At 39.4% G+C, this 17902-nt stretch overlaps 1 protein-coding gene and 1 long non-coding RNA gene across 6 annotated transcripts in view; one reads left to right on the forward strand and one right to left on the reverse strand.

Annotated features, from left to right (window-relative positions):
• The window catches only part of CACNB2 (calcium voltage-gated channel auxiliary subunit beta 2), a 380199-nt gene that overhangs the window by 163980 nt on the left and 198317 nt on the right, over positions 1 to 17902 (reverse strand). The gene's annotated exons all lie outside the window — the stretch shown is intronic.
• Positions 135 to 15376, forward strand: LOC101674244. The gene is made up of 4 exons (XR_001180268.2): positions 135 to 231; positions 6803 to 6967; positions 13757 to 14007; positions 14900 to 15376. It is a non-coding gene; the product is annotated as an uncharacterized LOC101674244 (long non-coding RNA).

Below are 17902 nucleotides of genomic sequence, written 5' to 3' on the forward strand. Positions count from 1 at the left end.
TCTGGAGATACAATTTGCAAAACAAACAAGACACAAAAACAAGATAAACCACAGAATCTTGACAGCCTTAGACCCTCAGCAGCACCTGACACAGTTGCCTACTCTGTGACATCACTCAGCTCCCCTCAGGCCCCATGGCGACTGCGTGGGTATGGGCCACCTGCTTCCTATCCCCAGCACTGTTCCGGCAGCGTCTGGGCCTCTTTAAGGGCAGAGCAAGGCAGCGGAGGGGTAGGTGGAATGGAGGGTGCACTGGGGGGTTAGGACCAGGCACAACGAGAAGGTCTTGGAATTGTACCAAGGAGACCGTTCCCAAGATTGGTCAGATGGTAGGCGAGCAAAGGCTCAGGTCAGGAGGAAAAAGACAAGTCAGTCCTTAACAGATGCTTGTCAAATGGTTAACCCCTTATCATCACAGAGCACTTCACTATTTTCAAGACTTACACAAAGATTATATTTGATCCTCGAGGCCCATATAGGGCTCATGTCATGATGGCTTGATTGGAAAAATAAGGAAATGGACTCTCAGAGACACTGGGTGATGTGTCTAATGTCACCCATCTAATTAAAGCCTATTCCAGCTTTTTTTAAAGAAACATCCATTCCATTTTGACACCAATCGAGTACTCATCAGGCTATGAGCCACTTGCTGGCATTAAGAAATTCCAAGAGTTTTCAAAACATGAACCAGAATTCTTAAGAGTTTGATGAAGGTCTAGAACGATTTATTGTTTGTACTAGAAATAAGACTTTGCTCATAATATTTCATTGTAACATCTCTGGGCAAAGACATAGATAATGGATATTGTCGGAGTTAATAGACTAAACAGATCTTTTAGGATAAGTAGGATTAATACAAAGATCTCAACTGCCAGAGAGCAGCCTGTGGAATTTTTTTTTTTTTTTTAAGGGAAATAAGGCTGGAAATCTAAACCCATACTCTCAAACTAGATGCCAATGAGTAAGAAATGTCAGTAGTTCGTTAATCCCCGGAGCATTACATTCTCTCTTTTTCCCTTCAATTAGTTTCAGATGTCTTTGCAGGTCATTTTACTTTGATGTGTACCTTACACTAAATCAACACAGATCAGTCCACTGTAAAGAAAAGGAACCCTTACACACTCAGTTTATATCATCTAATCAGTGAACTGAAAACAGTTGAGAGGAGACATGCCCCTAAGAAAGATTTTTCCTAGGACATAAAAATACAGATTTCATCCAGAGTCATACATTTAAAAATTCCAATTCTAATTTGAAAACTTAAGATCATCTAGAATTAAAACTGAAGTTATATTATTGTTTAAGAACGGTATCTCTTAGAAAAAAGAAATTATAAGACGATTTTTATCTCTCATGATCCTCTAACTGAATAGATCCCATTTTCCTGCTCCCAAATATAACATTTCCTGAATAAGAAGAATAATTTATAATTTTGCTACAGATAATGTGGGCTTGAAATTCAAAATATGCCCCCATATACCCCTCGTAGATACAAATTTATATATTCACTCATTTACTCAGGAGATGAGAACACCCAAAACACTAATAATTTCACATTGTGCTGGATATTTTATATAAAATGTTCTCCCTTAAAAACGATGATGAAATGCCATGAAGAAATTTTTTTTTCAGGATTACTTAAAACATAGTTCGCCGGGGCGCCTGCGTGGCTCAGTGGGTTGAGCCTCTGCCTTTGGCTCAGGTCATGATCCCAGAGTCCTGGGATCGAGCCCTGCATTGGGCTCTCTGCTCAGCGGGAAGCCTGCTTCCTCCTCTTCTCTGCCTGCCTCTCTGCCTCCTTGTGATTTCTCTCTCTGTGTCAAATAAATAAATAAAATCTTAAAAAAAAATAGTTCCCCAACTAAATCCATGTATCCTCCTGCCGTTCGTATAACGATTGAGGATAGATTATTGAAAAATGACACATCTAAGGGAGAGCAACTCTTCCAAAGCCACCAGCAGGCAGTAAAACAAAGTGAGTAAGAGTTCTTAGAATAAATAAAATCTTTAAAATAAATAGTTCCCCAACTAAATCCATGTATCCTCCTGCCGTTCGTATAACAATTGAGGATAGATTATTGAAAAATGACACATCTAAGGGAGAGCAACTCTTCCAAAGCCACCAGCAGGCAGTAAAATAAAGTGAGTAAGAGTTCTTAGAACTGGAACTCTCGGAATGCTTTTAAGCAATGTACTTGCTTATCATTCCCCTTTTCTGGCTACTCTTCTCTTTTCCCAATTTATCAATCCCACGGCTCTCTACTTCAGTACACTCGCATGATAACGTTAGGACTGACCAAATTCCTTAGCCTAAGAACATTCGTACGGTGGTGACACGGGCTATCTTGCGATAAAGCAATTATGTTCTCTGGTGTTGTAAGAATGAACAGCACCAGATGCCATGTTGCCTCCCCAGCTTCACAGAGGAGCCCGGTAGTGAGACAGGATATGTAAAAGAGCATCTCAATGCATGCAATCTGAAAGAAAACATGAATACCAAATAAGGAGACATTATCTTTCTGAAGGGGAAGAATGAAGTCTAATGAGACGGACTTGGGTGTTAAAGTGGACTTTGAGGCAGAAGACATCATTGGTGAATGAGGCCAGTCCTGCCTTGTTCGGCTCAGACACTTCAGTGAATGCACAGGAAACAACCAGACCTGTAGAAATATCATCTGTCAGAGCCCTGCGAGCTGGTCAAAAGTCCTTAATTAGGAAAAACTGAACCACCCTTGAGAAAGCGGCAAGACGACAGAGGATTTGAAATTTGGCACGTCTATATTTGTGTTTTAAGTGTCATAATTATTTTTCTTAGGTTTGCAAAAACTGTCAGCATTTCGACGTACTGTATTGTTGAACTAATTAGCAAAAAGCTCCCAATAAGAGTTAACTTTGAAAGAAACACAAGCCTGGACTCTTAAATTATGTTAAAAAGTTTCTTAATTCCGTAATTAAGAACTTGATTTGATTCATTGTGTTGGCCTATTATTTTGTTTCCTTTGTTCCAGATTAAGGGCAGAGAGGAAGTCATGCAAATATACTGGGTTGGAAATGATTTCTCTCAGCTGGTACAGGCCAGCTGGTTTCCCCTGATAAAAAGAAAAAGGTAGAAAGTGGGAATGTTTGAATCGCATGTGTTTCCGACAAGATTTTGAAAGACACTGAAATTTCTGGATGTCGGAAGTATCATCATTTAGGTTCATCATTTCACCCAGTTGAAAAACAGAGGTAAAATGGCGTAAAGAGGCAATGATCACCAGAATCAGCAAAAGATATCTTAGCTCAGTCCCCCAACCACCTTGTTGCTCATTTTACGTAACTTAATTTATTCCACAATAGTCTTCTAATCTGCAATTCACCAGGATGATGGGATAGAGAATATACGTGGTCCAAAGCATTTAAGTGCAAAACAAACATCTCAAAACAAAGCAACATACCCTAAAATAAACAAACTGACAACAACAACAACACCAACAAAAACCTTAGTGAAATCTGGTTATAAAGACAGATTTCAGGAAAAAAAAAGTTAAAAAAAATGGGATAAACATAGTCTTTACGAAAATATCTTTACTTGGCTTTTACATACATTCCCTGTGGGAATGAGTCTGCTCTTGTTTTTCTGAAAAGTAGCTGGGACATAATGATAAGGAAAAAACAACTTTTTTTTCCCCCCCCTTATGGATTATTCTGGAAGATTAAAAAAAAAAAACCATTGAAATGAAAGTGGTTCATTTAGAGAGGGTTAAAATGATTTTAAAGCACAAGTTAATTTTGAGAACCAATGGTGGTAGCAGGTGTAGTGTGTGATTTTCATGAACTCCAAGGGAGGAGCGTGGGGCTGGTCTGCAGAAGGTCTGGGGTGCCCGGCTGACTCCTGGAGGACTGGCGGGCAGCCTCACTGTTGCTGCTGTACATTCAGGGCTCAGATGTCCAGGAGGAGCCTCATGAACCCATGCCCCTATTCCCTAAAGAAATCTGCAATAGCAGTGGGGGCCTAGGCGCTAAAGAGCACAGTTACCAGAGGGGAGAAAAAGAAAAAGGAAGTCATGCACCGGCAGGTCTGTGTGTGCATGTGAGAAGCTGCCCCCTGACCGGCGTTCCCTGCTTCTGCCGCTGGTACCTGTGTAGCCCTCGGCTTGATACCTTCCTGGCTGTGCTCAGATGCCTCACCTGGAGAGATGGTCATGGGTCCACCTCCCTGGGTTGCTGTGAGGATTAAATAATACATACACGGCATATGGCCTCATTCAACATACACGCTTACTACAAGCTTCTTTGTGAATTGCATTTTATTTATTTATTTGTTTGTTTGTTTGTTTATTTATTCTGGAGAGATAGAGCGCTTGAGCAAGGGAAGGGGCAGAGGGAAAGGGAAAGAGAGAATCCCAAGCAGCCTCTACCATGCCAAGCGGGGGAGCAGAAGGTGGGGCTCCATTCCCCGACCCTAAAATCATGACCTGAGCCAAAACCAAGAGTCAGAGGTCCAACTGACTGAGCCACCCAGGCGCCCCTTTAATTGCATCTTAAAATCTGTGGTAAAATAGAGAAACATAAATGTATAACATTTTAGTTATTTTGGAGTACGCAGACCAGTGGCACTAAGTACAATCCCATTGTTGGGGCGCCTGGGTGGCTCAGTTGTTAAGCTTCTGTCTTCAGCTCAGGTCATGATCCTAGGGTCCTGGGATCCAGCCCCACATCGGGCTCCCTGCTCGGCGGGAAGCCTGCTTCTCCCTCTCCCATTCCCCCTGCTTGTGTGCCCTCTATCGCTGTGTCTCTGTCAAATAAATAAATAAAATCTTGGGAAAAAAAAGTAGATTCACATTGTTGTGCAACCATCAACTTTATCCATCTCCAGAACTTTCCATCATCCCAGACTGAAGCCTTGTCCCCATGAAACACACTTCCCCATTTCCTCCCCCTCCCCCCAGCTCCCAGCAACCGCCATTCTACCCTCTGGCTCTGGCAGTCTGCCTGCTGCAGGTCCCTCATGTTAGGCGGAACATGCATAGATCCGCCATCTTGCTGCAGCTTACTTCACTCAGCATAACGCCTTCCATTTTAATGGCATTATGAGTTCTAGGTTTACGCTGTGAGAATGAAAAGCAGCCCCAGAGAAGGCAGGCCCCTCAGTCAGCTGTAGAAATTAAACAAACACACACACATTTTTTTTTAAACCAAAAGCAGATACTGCCTCGGCAACGGGGACCCTTTATTATTCGCACAAACGATCCCTCATTAGCTAAGGTAGCTTTATTAACCAGGAGCCCAGAAACCACTGTTCTTTGGGGCTCTCTTTAAACAACCTTCAACGTCTCTAACAATTAGCTGTTCCGGCTCCAGCACCACGTTTCTCAACAGTTACACAGAAGCAGTCATGTGACAGTTCTCATGGGAACCCTGAGTCCTGTAGTGACTTCTACAATGGCCTTTGGATTCCTACCTTTCACAGGAGACACAAGAGAAGAGAAGCAGGTTGGAGAGCTCTTTAAGCTCTCAACTTTTCCTGAGCTCAAACTTAGCCTCATTCACTGTCTTAGATCTTCATAGCGAAAGACACAGGTAAGTCAACTCGATCACATTCAAGAGACGGTGCACAAACCTATCCTTTTCCTACTGTTACACTGAACTGAATTCCACAACTTCCGCACTGTCCATGGATCTTTTACCCTGGGGATGCTCTAAGTATTTATTCTCTCTATTGTAGAGAAACTCATGGTTCTTTCTGTCCCAGTATCTGCACAGGTGCCTACATCTTTTTTTTTTTTTTTTTAACCTTGTTAATACTATCTGAATAAATGGTAAGATCCTCCATGAAAGAGATCTCATTTAATTTCATCTGGGTAGCACTCAACGCATATCATGTGCTGGTGATTAGTATTTCTGGCAATATCGTGAAGTTACTTCTTTTTCATGTGGTTATATTCGAGTGCATGTGCAGAGGCTTTTTTAAAAACACCCAAACAGGGGCACCTGGGTGGCTCAGTGGGTTAAAGCCTCAGCCTTCGGCTCAGGTCATGATCTCAGGGTCCTGGGATCGAGTCTCGCATTGGGCTCTCTGCTCAGCAGGGAGCCTGCTTCCCTCTCTCTCTCTCTGCCTGCCTCTCTGCCTACTTGGGATCTCTCTCTGTCAAATAAATAAATAATTAATTTAAAAAACAAAACAAAACACGCAAACATCAATTAACATTAATTATTCAGTCTACCATGAAAGTCCACTGTAAAAGCTTTGGAGGCAGAGCTGTGAATGACTCACAGAACCCATCTATGTGGCACTTAGCTTTGAAAAGATTTTCAAGCATGTGTTTTTATTGAACATTAAACCTTATTAAAGTAAGTCATGAAAGTGGTCATAAACCTGGACCCAGCAAGGCAGAACCTCAGGCTCATCAGCTTTTATGCTACGATAACATGATGCCAGGACAAGAGAGACCCCCCCCCCAAAGAAAAGAAAGAGAAAGGAAAAGGAGAAAAAGAAAAAATGTGTGTGGGGGGTATGATGTGAGGTTAGATTACTGGATTTTATGCATACTGATATCAAAGGTACGGTCTTCAAGCAATCCCTAGGGCTTCAGAGGGAAGACCAAACTAGAAACAGCTATACTGATGTTTTAACTACTTTTTGTAAACCCCCACCCCCCACCCCATGGACCTTTACAACCTCCAAAATGGAGGAATGCAGAGAGAATTATTACTCTGTTTGTAGGTGAGAAAACACACCTACAGATGTTAATAGACTTGCTTCCAAATGAAGACACAAGAGCTACAACCAAGAAAAAATATCTTTTTCTTCTCCTTTCAGTGCAGTGAGCTCTGTTCATCTAATCATGTTCCCAAATCCTGTAGTGTTCTCTCCAATCAAGGCCATTTTCTGCAGTCTTTGAGGAACTGAGATGATGCGGCCCAGGATGGTTCAAATCAGACTCTGAGAAGAGGGCATCTGTAGCAGAGCGTGTGGAACCTTCAGGTGCGTTGGTGGCACAGACAAGGAACTTGGGTATATCAGGGGTCAGATTTTTCTTTTTTCTGATACCTAGAATGCTTCTAACCAAAACAATGTCTTATATAATTGGACCAAGGTTTGAAGACAATTAAGCACTGTTTATAAAGTTAATAGATAACATTAAAGTCCAAATGACAGCAGTTTCCTTGCCAAGAAAGAGTATAGAAAGTTCTAGTTCTCCAACTCTATGGGAAGATTTGGGGAGACTGCATGCCCTGGGATGGTGACTTAAGGGGGATCCCTGTGGGAAGTTCTAAGGGTACAGGGCTATTTCTGAGCTCTGACAGCCCTGAATCAACAACCTGATAACCTATTCCTCGATGGTGCAAAATCTAGGAACCTAAAGCCGAGACAGAATACACTCCTCATAATAACTACAGGTTGAGTCAGATGTGGTCTCCACGTTATTTTGTGGAGAGTCATTCTCTCTCTGTACAAAGTCAGATAGATGTCTAAACAAAGTTGAAGCTTTTCCTTTCACTTTCCAAAATTAAGGCTTGATCTTTTTGACTAGTGTAGAGTTGATTTTAATCAAACCCAATATGTTATTGTCTCACACAAGTGTACCCTTTAGTGATACCAGCGGGGTGATGCAATCTAAATGTAGAATCAGTTTGTACAAAAGGAAATATATTGATGTCTGGGACTGGGCAGGGGAAAACACTGTCTAATAGTTTATTCTGTAATTCTACTAATATATAACTAATAAAAATAACATTAGAATCTAAACCCTAGAAACCGAATAAAATATTTACACACAGATCCAAAGAATTTAAAAATATTCAGTGAAATACTCACCTTTGCGAGAAGTCTACTGAATAGAAATGAAGACATTGTGCCATTTGTTATGTTTTCAAGTAGTTATTAATACTTAATGTGGGGTGTATTGTTAGGAAGTTAGTACAGTATTCACACTGTGTTGGCATGTGCAACTGGTATAATCATTTTGAAAAGAGATATGGAAAGCAAAGCCAGAGACATAAGAACATTCAAACCCACTCACTATGTGAATTCCATATCTGAGACTTCATCTCAAGGAAGTTATTTAACAGAACCAAAAGCCAGATGCTCAAAATTGTTATTACAGATTGATTTATCTATAAAAACAAAAGTATAAAATGCACGAAAATTCCAAGAAATAAATGACCATCGTATTTAGACAAACTATGGTAAATCCGCACACTACTGTATCAGGCTGTGATTTAAAAAGTGACCTCAAAACACAGCTGAAGGAAAAGGCAGAATCCAGAAGAGTTTGTACACTATGGTTACAACCATAAGAATATGTAAGCTCATGGAAAACAACTGGGATATAACTTGCCAGAACAAAAATATTTGACCCAAAGAGATGAGATGGTGGTGTTTCCTATACATACACATTTCCTTTAATATTTTTTATATTTTTATTTATTTAAGAGAGAGAGAGAGCAAGCGCACGGGTACATGCCCATGAGTAGGGGTGGGTGTTAGAAGGGCGGAAGCAGAGGGAGAAAGATTCTCAAGCAGATTCCCCACTGAGCTCAGAGCCAGCCTTGGGGCTGGATCTCAGGACCCCAAGATCACAAACTAAGCCAAAATCAAGAGTTGGATGTCCAACCAACTGAGCCACCCAGGAGCTCCATAATACGTAATGTTTTTAATACTAATCACTCTTTTGGGAAAGATTATTTATTTATTTATTTGACAGAAAGAGAGAGACCCCACAAGCAGGGGGAGGGGGTGAGTGAGAAGTAGGCCTCCCGCTGAGCAGGGAGCCCAACACAGGTCTCGATCCCAGGACCCCGGGACCATGACCTGAGCTGAAAGGCAGATGCTTAACAACAGAGCCACCCAGATGCCTCAGTACTAATCACTTTTTTAAAAAAAGATTTTATTTATGTATTTGAGACAGAGATCACAAGTAGGCAGAGAGAGAAAGGGGGAAGCAGGCTCCCCGCTGAGCAGAGAGCCCGATGCAGGGCTCGATCCCAGAACCCCAGGATCATGACCCGAGCCGAAGGCAGAGGCTTTAACCCACTGAGCCACCCAGGTGCCTCCAGTAGTAATCACTTTTAATTAGTGACTTTGATGTGTAAAGTTCTCTTTCAAGTTTTTTCAATTTTAACAAAAATACTTGGGCGATTCTCTGTTGGAATCGTGCAAAATTATCTTTTTCTATGAACCGACTGTTTGGTGGGGCCTGGTGAAATCCCACATTCTGACAGCTCCAGGTGATAAAGCCAGCATCCCTGTGATGATCCTTTAGAGCAGCCCCATGTACAGATGTTAGCCACCAGGGCTTTATAACATTCTGGTTCCATGTAAGTGCAATTTATCCCTGAAAAATGATGCAGAAATCTGTAGCCTGAGACCATTTATTTGTTTTATGACATACAGGAGTTGAAGGACAGCAGAACAGTCCACCTCCAAAAATTCCAAAGTGGAATTTTTGACTTGAAGTTACTTAATAAACAGTTGGGGCAGAACAAATTCTTTGACCCTCCTCTGTCCCCCCAGAAAGCAGGTAACAAATCCCCCACCTGAACACACTCTGTTTACCAGGACGGGGAAGGCACCCTTATGACTAGAGATCGGGAATCTGAGGCCTTGTTACTTCTTCATTGATTTGCCCAAACCTCTTTGCTTTGCTAATTCTTCACAAACTTATTGTTTCTTGGCCTAAAAACTTAGTTTGAGGTCAGAAAGACTTCATTTAGAATTTGATTTGGGGAAGCTTCTTCAAAAATATCAAAAGGTTTTGGACACTTGACCAAATAGGATTGTGGAACATTACAAAATTTAAGACTTAATGTGCTATTTAACCAAACTTAAACAATAAAAGATTATAAAAACAAATACAGAAGGTTACACAGTTGTGAGCAAAACTTAGTTCATTGATTATTGAGAAGATTCAGTTTTCTTAAGTAAGCAAAGATGTGATTAAAATAAAATGGAGAGCAGGAAATTATTTTGTTTTTTTCTTTTGTTTTGTTTTAAAGATGTTATTTATTTATTTGACAGAAAGAGATCACAAGAAGGCAGAGAGGCAGGCAGAGAGAGAGAGGAGGAAGCAAGCTCCCTGCTGAGCAGAGAGCTTGATGCAGGGCTCGATCCCCAGGACCCTGAGAACATGACCTGAGCCGAAGGCAGAGGCTTAACCCACTGAGCCACCCAAGTGTCCCAGGTCTTTGTTTTCTTAGGCTAACTCTGGGAGTGATTTTCTGGGTCTTGTAAAGGCTACCCCTTTTGTAACTCTCTTTTGGGACATTGCTTGTATCCATGGTGAAGCCATAAAAAGGCTTACTGGTTTGAGTTGCTATTGAGATAAATATAAGATCTTACTGATCGATGGGCACATGAAGGATCTTAGAATTGGAAAAATGTATTTGAAGAAAAATTATTTTTAGAGAGCTCTCATTCTAAACAATTGTCTTATTGTATTACCTAGATTATTTCTAACTAAGACAGGTTATTGAAACATTAATTACCAAACAGAAGTTTTACCCAATTTTGGCTTATTACAGAGGAACTAAAGATATTTGAGTCTGTTAGTAAATGTGTACCACACTTAAAAATTAAACTATGAGGAAGCCTATGTTTCTAAGAATTATAAAATGTATTCACAATTTTGCTAATCTAAAGTATGCTGATACAAAGTTCATAATTGCTTACTTCTTAGTTTTTATTAGAAGTTACAGTTTCTAAGAGTTAAGAATGAATTCTAATTAATAAATATAATTAAAATAGAAATACAGCGGTGCCAGGTGGGTCAGTCGTTAAGGGTTTGCCTCCGGCTAAGGTCATGATGCCGGGATCCTGGGATTGAGCCCCACGTGGGGCTCCCTGCTCAGTGGGGAGCCTGCTTCTCCCTCTCCTCCTCACTCATGCTCTCTGTCACTATCTTTGTCACTCTTGCTCTCAAATGAATAAAATCTTTTAAAAATTTAAAAAATAGAGGCATAATAAATCAAGTGGCAGTAATAAAGGACACAAATCTTTTTGCAAGAAAAGTGAAAAATCTTCTGGGGCAAGAAAAAGTATCAGATATGGACATGCATTTTTGTTAAAAGACACTAATTTTGTCCTAAAATACAACCGGCTATTTCAGAATGAGGAAAAGGGAAACAGGACAAACGAAATGGAAGCAGGCAGTTGGGAAGAGAGAGACAGAAAGAAAGAGGGAGAGAATTTTATCTTGTGCAATCCAGTTGGCTAACGTTGAATTATAAACATAAAGGTTTTTAAAAACAAGCTTTAATAGGGTGTTTATGTAAAAATAAATCTTAATTTTCTTTCATCTGCAAAAGGGACAAAGTTCTTTGGACTCTTGGTCTGCTGCTGATTATGAGACCATGGGAGATTTTTTTCTACCTTTTAGTAAATCTGCCTAGAAAGCAAAGATTATATGTCTGACCAAAATAATTTCTTGGGGTGCTTGTGTGGCTCAGTGGGTTAAGCCTCTGACTGCAGCTCAGGTCATGATCCCAGGGTCCAGGATCGAGCCCTACATCAGGCTCTATGCTTAGCAGGGAGCCTGCTTCCCTACCTCTCTTTCTGCCTGCCTCTCTGCCTACTTGTGTTCTCTGTCAAATAAATAGATAAAATCTTTAAAACAAAACAAAACAAAAATAATTTCCTGATCTCCATTTTGTTTTAATCACATCTTTGCTTACTTAAGAAAACTGAATCTTCTCAATAATCAATGAACAAAGTTTTGCTCACAACTGTGTAACCTTCTGTATTTGTTTTTATAATCTTTTATTGTTTAAGTTTGGTTAAAGAGCACATTAAGTCTTAAATTTTGTAATGTTCCACAATCCTATTTGGTCAAGTGTCCAAAACCTTTTGATATTTTTGAAGAAGCTTTCCCAAATCAAATTCTAAATGAAGTCTTTCTGACCTCAAACTAAGTTTGGGATTTTGTATAGGATTCATAGACTATCTCAAAAGAGTTATTCCCCCAACCCTTATAAAAAGAGAGATATTACACTAATTATGCTTATTTGATATGTTAAATTGTCAAATAAGAAGTGATGCTAAATATTCTTTAGACAAAAATATATACAGAAATTATAAATGTAAGTGTTCTAGAAATTGTATGAAATTCCTCAAACTATGATGTGACCTGGCATAATGCGATCAGTCGTAATTCTAGTTATTATTTGTTTTAGTTTTTAAAAAAGATTTTATTTATTTATTGACAGAGAGAGACATAGCAAGAGAGGGCACACAGCAGAGGGAGTGGGAGAGGGAGAAGCAGTTTTCCCAGGTGCTCCTCTAGTTATTATTTTAAAATGTATGTTACAGAGACAACCAAATTTCCTTGTCAATCGCATTATAATGAACTCTCATCAGATCTTTAACCAAAGTTATGAGAGGTTCATGCAAAGGACTCTGACAAGTACTCTAGGAGAGAGGTTTCTTTTTTTTTCTTTTCTTTTTTAGGAGAGAGGTTTCTGATAACTTAAAGACCGTATCACTGAACTGGGTAAGAATTTCCAGAACTGGGCGCCTGGGTGGCTCAGTGGGTTAAGCCGCTGCCTTCGGCTCAGGTCATGATCTCAGGGTCCTAGGATGGAGTCCCGCATCGGGCTCTCTGCTCAGCAGGGAGCCTGCTTCCTCTTCTCTCTCTCTCTGCCTGCCTCTCTGCCTACTTGTGATCTCTGTCAAATAAATAAATAAAATCTTTAACAAAAAAAAAAAAAAGAATTTCCAGAACTAATGGAAACACTAAATTCAAGCAGAATAATTAATTATATGGGGCTAAATGAATTGATGAGGATGATTATGATTTTCCTGACTTTTTGTTTGAAATACCTCTGGGTTTTTTAAGTTATTTCTTGAGATTTAAAGAAAACTTTTTCTACTCCCTCCCTTCTCCTCCACAGCCCTCCTTCAGCTACCTATGACCTATAGCAATTTAGTAAAGTCTACTCATGTACAAAAATGAAAAAATCACTCTTTTTCCCTACTGACCTCCCGGTGGATTTTCTCTCCTCCCTCTCTGCCCCTCCCCCTGCTCACTCTCTCTCTCTCTATCTCTCTCTCTCCCCCTCCCTCTCAAATAAATAAACAAATCTTTGAAAAAATGTTTCAGCAAAGCAAACTCTGAAAAGTCCATATGGTCAACCGCTATTCTTGCTGCACTTAATGTAAATAATCAGGCCAAGTATAATGGGACTAGACTTTTTTTTTTGAAAAACATTAGTCTTACTTTGATTATCTTTGATAGAAATAAGGGTAAGTGCCCCGAGAAAAAATCTGTTTCAACGGAAAGCTATAAATAAACCCTTTTGGATATCAGATTCCAGTCCCGTTAATTGATTTATGTTTTCTATTATAAACTAACTGGATTTGAATGCTTCTAGTTTTCTCCAATATCTGGCTACAATGTTCCAAAATAACCGACTTCCAATTTTCCAAAATTCCAATTTTCTCCCACTCCGTGACTTGGAATCACTAAGAAGTAAAACTGCTCTTTTTCTAAAGCTATGCAAACTAAAGTTGGACAACTTGGTATGAACTTCAGGGAAATCACCACAACAGCTCTTGTATAAACCATCTTCATGCCTATTGTGGTGTGGCTGCTCATGAAAATCACCAGAGACATCCCAACTGCAAACTAGGAAATCTGTCCGATTGCTACTGCCTGTCCTCATTCTATCTGAAAATGCTTTGAGTTCAATCTAGAAGTCTTAACTGATGACCTATAGAACTCTGACTAGGTTTATAATTTACTCTAATCATTAACCATCATTTTTATTTTGTTTCCAGAGGAATGTCTCTTTCTAAATACCTAATTATGAAACCATCATCAAAAGGAAAGAAAAAATACTGAACAAGAAGATATTTGTGAACGATAAATCTGATAAGGTGTTAATAACCCAAATATCAAAAAATCATACAACTCAATACCCTAAAAAATCTGATCTAAAAATGGATAGAGGACCTGAGTAAACATTTTTGCAAAGTAGACATACAGACAGCAGATACATGGAAAGATGCTCACCATCACTAATCATCAGGTAAATACAAATCAAAACCACAATGAGAGATCACCTCACACCTGTCAATATGGCGAGTAGTAAAAAGACAAGAAAGAATAAGTGTTGGCAAGGATGTGGGGAAAAGAGAACCCTCGTGCACTGTTGGTGGGAATGTAAATTGGTACATCCACTATGGAAAACAGCAGGAAGGTCCTCAAAAAATTAAAAATAGAAATACCATACAATCCAGTGATTCTACTTTTGTAGTATTTACCCCCCTCCCAACGAAAACACTAACTGAGAACGATATATTCACCCCTATGTTCATGGTAGTTTTATTGACAATAGCCAAGAAATGGAAGTAAGTTAAGTGTGTCCATCAATAGATGAATGGCTAAAGATACGGTGAGTTTGTGTGCATGTGTGTATAAACATTTGTTTAGAAAAAGCCATGAAAACAAAACCTTGTCATTCGCAGCAACATGGATGGACCTCCAGAGTATTATTATGTTAAGGGAAATAAGTCAGACGGAGAAAGACAAATACGGTATTATTTCACTTATATGTGGAGTCTAAAAACCAAAATAAATAAACCAACAAAACCAGAGACAGACTCATGGATACAGAGAGCAAACGGGTGGTTGCCAGAGCAGAGAGAGGTGGGGCGGTGGTCAAAATAGATGAAGGCGATTAAGAGGTACCAACTTCTGGTTCTAAAATAAATAAGTCATTGAGATGTGGAGCACAGCACAGGGAACACAGTCCATGATATTGTCACAACTTTGCATGGTGACAGATGGAACTAGACTTACGACGGGGAGCACTTCACAGTGTATGTAAATGTCAAATCACTACGCTGACCTGAAACTAACATCATATTGTATGTCCTCTATACCTCAATTAAAATTTTTTTAATTGATTTATTTTCAAGACTAAGAAAACCAATTCAGTAAAATACTAGAGCAATCTACCAACTCAACCTCTGAATTGAGAAACTCCTTGGGGATTTCAAAGGCGGGCCTGCAGAACAGACTAGGCCACCCCAAAATATGCCAGTTTCAGCATACTCATTATTTGGAATTAAAGTTACTCAAGAAACAGCTGGTGCAAGGACACTCTGAACCTCCTTTGTCCCCCTGAGAGCAGAAAATAAATCTCCCATTTGAAGACACCCACCCTGTACCAGGAGGGTAGAAAATGTCTTTACCCCCAGAGAGGGGGAATTCAAGGCCAAAAATGCTGTATGAACAAACTTTGTTACATCTTCACTAATTTGCGACTTCAAGCCCGAACCCCTGCTTTGTCAGTTCTCCAAAAATGTATTGTTTCTTTTTCTGAAACAGCCGCCTGCTTTGGTCATTTCTTTGAGTCTCATATTTTTATGGGTTCCCGTATGTACACAATTAAATTTGTTTTTTTCCTGTTCATCTGTTTCATGTCAATTTAATTATGAGACCAGCCAAAGAACCCAGAAGGGAAGAAAGGGAAAGTTCTCCTCCCCTGCAGGATACACGGCTCCCGTCAATGTCCCCTTCTTTTCCCCTTCCCAACTGCTTTAGCAATAGAAAGGTTAAGAGAAAGAAGGAATAATAATTCAAAAATTACTAGACTTTTTAGAACATTTAACCTCCTTTATCTTTTGATTTTTTTTTTTTTTTTTTTTTTTTTGCTCTTTTGGGCTGGTCGTCATTTAGGAGGTCTGGTGCTTTACCCTTTGGGAGTTGAGGGCCACAGTGAGAATCTGTGAAAGCTAGAAAATGAGAATGTATACATAGACTCAAATATTTGCATATCGTTTCCGGTGGGTTTGCACGTGCCTTCTCCTGGCCCTCTGATCCCAGGTCCGCAGATAACCACTTAGGAGTCCCACTTTGCAGGGCTGTTATTTATTTTAATCTCTCTTTCTTCCAATATGCAAATCAAAAACAGCTTAGAAATTTCCCCTGCTGCCTCTTCTAGAGATCATGGTCTGGGATCTCTGAGCTAAGTTCTTTCATTATTAGGCAGAGTAGAAAATGCAGACAGGCAAGTGCGCTCCCTCAATAACTTAGGCACTGTGCTAAACAGTATCTATGCATTATGATTTTAAAGAAAAATTCTCACAAATACTGGAAATGCAGATATTAATATTCTTAATTTTATAATTTGGAGATGATCAAAATTTCCCAATCGTACAGTTATTATTAAGGGAATGGCCTAATAGTCAAAGTCAAGTTTGACCAGATCCAAACACTTGCTCTTAACCACAGTCAGAAAAACTGAAATTGTGGGTAATGTGTTAACTAAACAAAAAAGCCTACACAAGTCTGACGGGTCATTTCTGTTGGGCACACAATTTCAGTCATAAAGAATATTCAAGTTCAAGAAACTTAATGCAACAATACCAGCATTCATAAAAAGATAACAAATGCACTTAACACTAGTCAGAATCTTTTTTTTTTGCCTTTGATAGTGAAAAAGTAATTATCAGTATCAATTTTTACTAGTTGATTAATTTCACCTTCATCAAAATAAGAATTAAATGTATGGTTTCTAGATGTGTTTTTGTGTGTTTGGGATTTGCAGTGATTTTAAAGGAGTACCCCTGATAGAAAAGCTGAAAACATACTTGGTTAGAACAAAAATAAGGGCCATGTGGCTTCTTCAGCCTCCTAAAAAGTTATTCCACAATATATATACATGCACACACGAATGTATACACAGACATATATGGATTTTAAAATTATCTTCCTTTATATTATTGTCCAAATTGAAAAACTAGCTTCTGTCATCATTGGGGAGTTTTTGAGACTGACGGGATGAAGGTATAAAATGGAAAGAGAATAGTCTTTGTAAGGACTTACTTTAAACTTTAACCCTTAAAGGAAAAATCCACGTGTTTACCAGCCTATTCAAACACTGGTCTTAGTTAAAATGAGAAATGATTAGGTCACAGGAAACAAAGAGCTAGGACTGGGGGAGAGAAAGTAGTTTAAAAGGATAAATCGTCCCTGTGTGGATTCCCCAATCATCCTTCACAGAACCGAAATTAACTCTACGATAAACCACTCCACTATTCTGAAGTCATCTAGATTGACTTCCCAATTAGATAACTGTGACATTTTTGTGCCATATTTCACTGCTGAAAATATTCAAAATGACCACTGGAATGTGTTAGGATACTTAGCAATTTGGGGGTCAGAATTATACATTTTCCCAATTCACAAGAGAATTCCTCTGCAGAAACAACCATAACAGCTATTTTGTGTGCGATCACATTCTTAGACAGCAGGCAAGTTTACGGGGAAGGATGATTCTAGAGGCCCCTGGGAACAAACAGGTATTGAATAATTTCTAAAATACAGGCGAGCGATAGCTTTAGAATTAGTGTGCCCAGAGCCAGCCATGCAGAGTCTTAGGAAATAGAACCGTGGCACACAACATTTAACGGGGGGCAAGCACAAGCAAGGAAAAGGGTGTGCTTAGAAAATTCTAGATGAAATATAACAAAAGATAATTAAAAGCACCTAGATTAAGCGACTCATCTCACAGTTGCCTGATTGTGCTAATGCCTTCATCTGATACAAGACGGAACAAGTGATTACCACACACAGGTATTTCTCAGTAAGGATTTTTCCTTTTCTCTTTCTTTCTTTCTTTCTCTCTCTCTCTCTCTCTCTCTTTTTTTTTTTTTTTTTTTTTTTTTTTGGTTAGATGAACTTAGGGTGTATTGGAGCCGGAAACAGAAGAGGTACCTTGGAAAGAATTTCTAGGCAAGCTGTACTTTATTGATTTTAAAAAGATATTTTCATGTCCTATTGGCACAGACCTCTGTAACCTCAGGATTTTTCTTTTTACAGGCTCTGCCTTACATTTGGGTTCTAGCGCGATGACTGTTTTTTTCTGAAAACTTCCCTCGAAGGGCCCCATAATGATGTGATCTTTACTTTCAAAG

The sequence above is a fragment of the Mustela putorius genome, unplaced genomic scaffold, assembly GCF_011764305.1.
Source record: "Mustela putorius furo isolate JIRA1106 unplaced genomic scaffold, ASM1176430v1.1 tig00000827_pilon_pilon_pilon, whole genome shotgun sequence".
Classification (NCBI taxonomy): domain Eukaryota; kingdom Metazoa; phylum Chordata; class Mammalia; order Carnivora; family Mustelidae; genus Mustela; species Mustela putorius.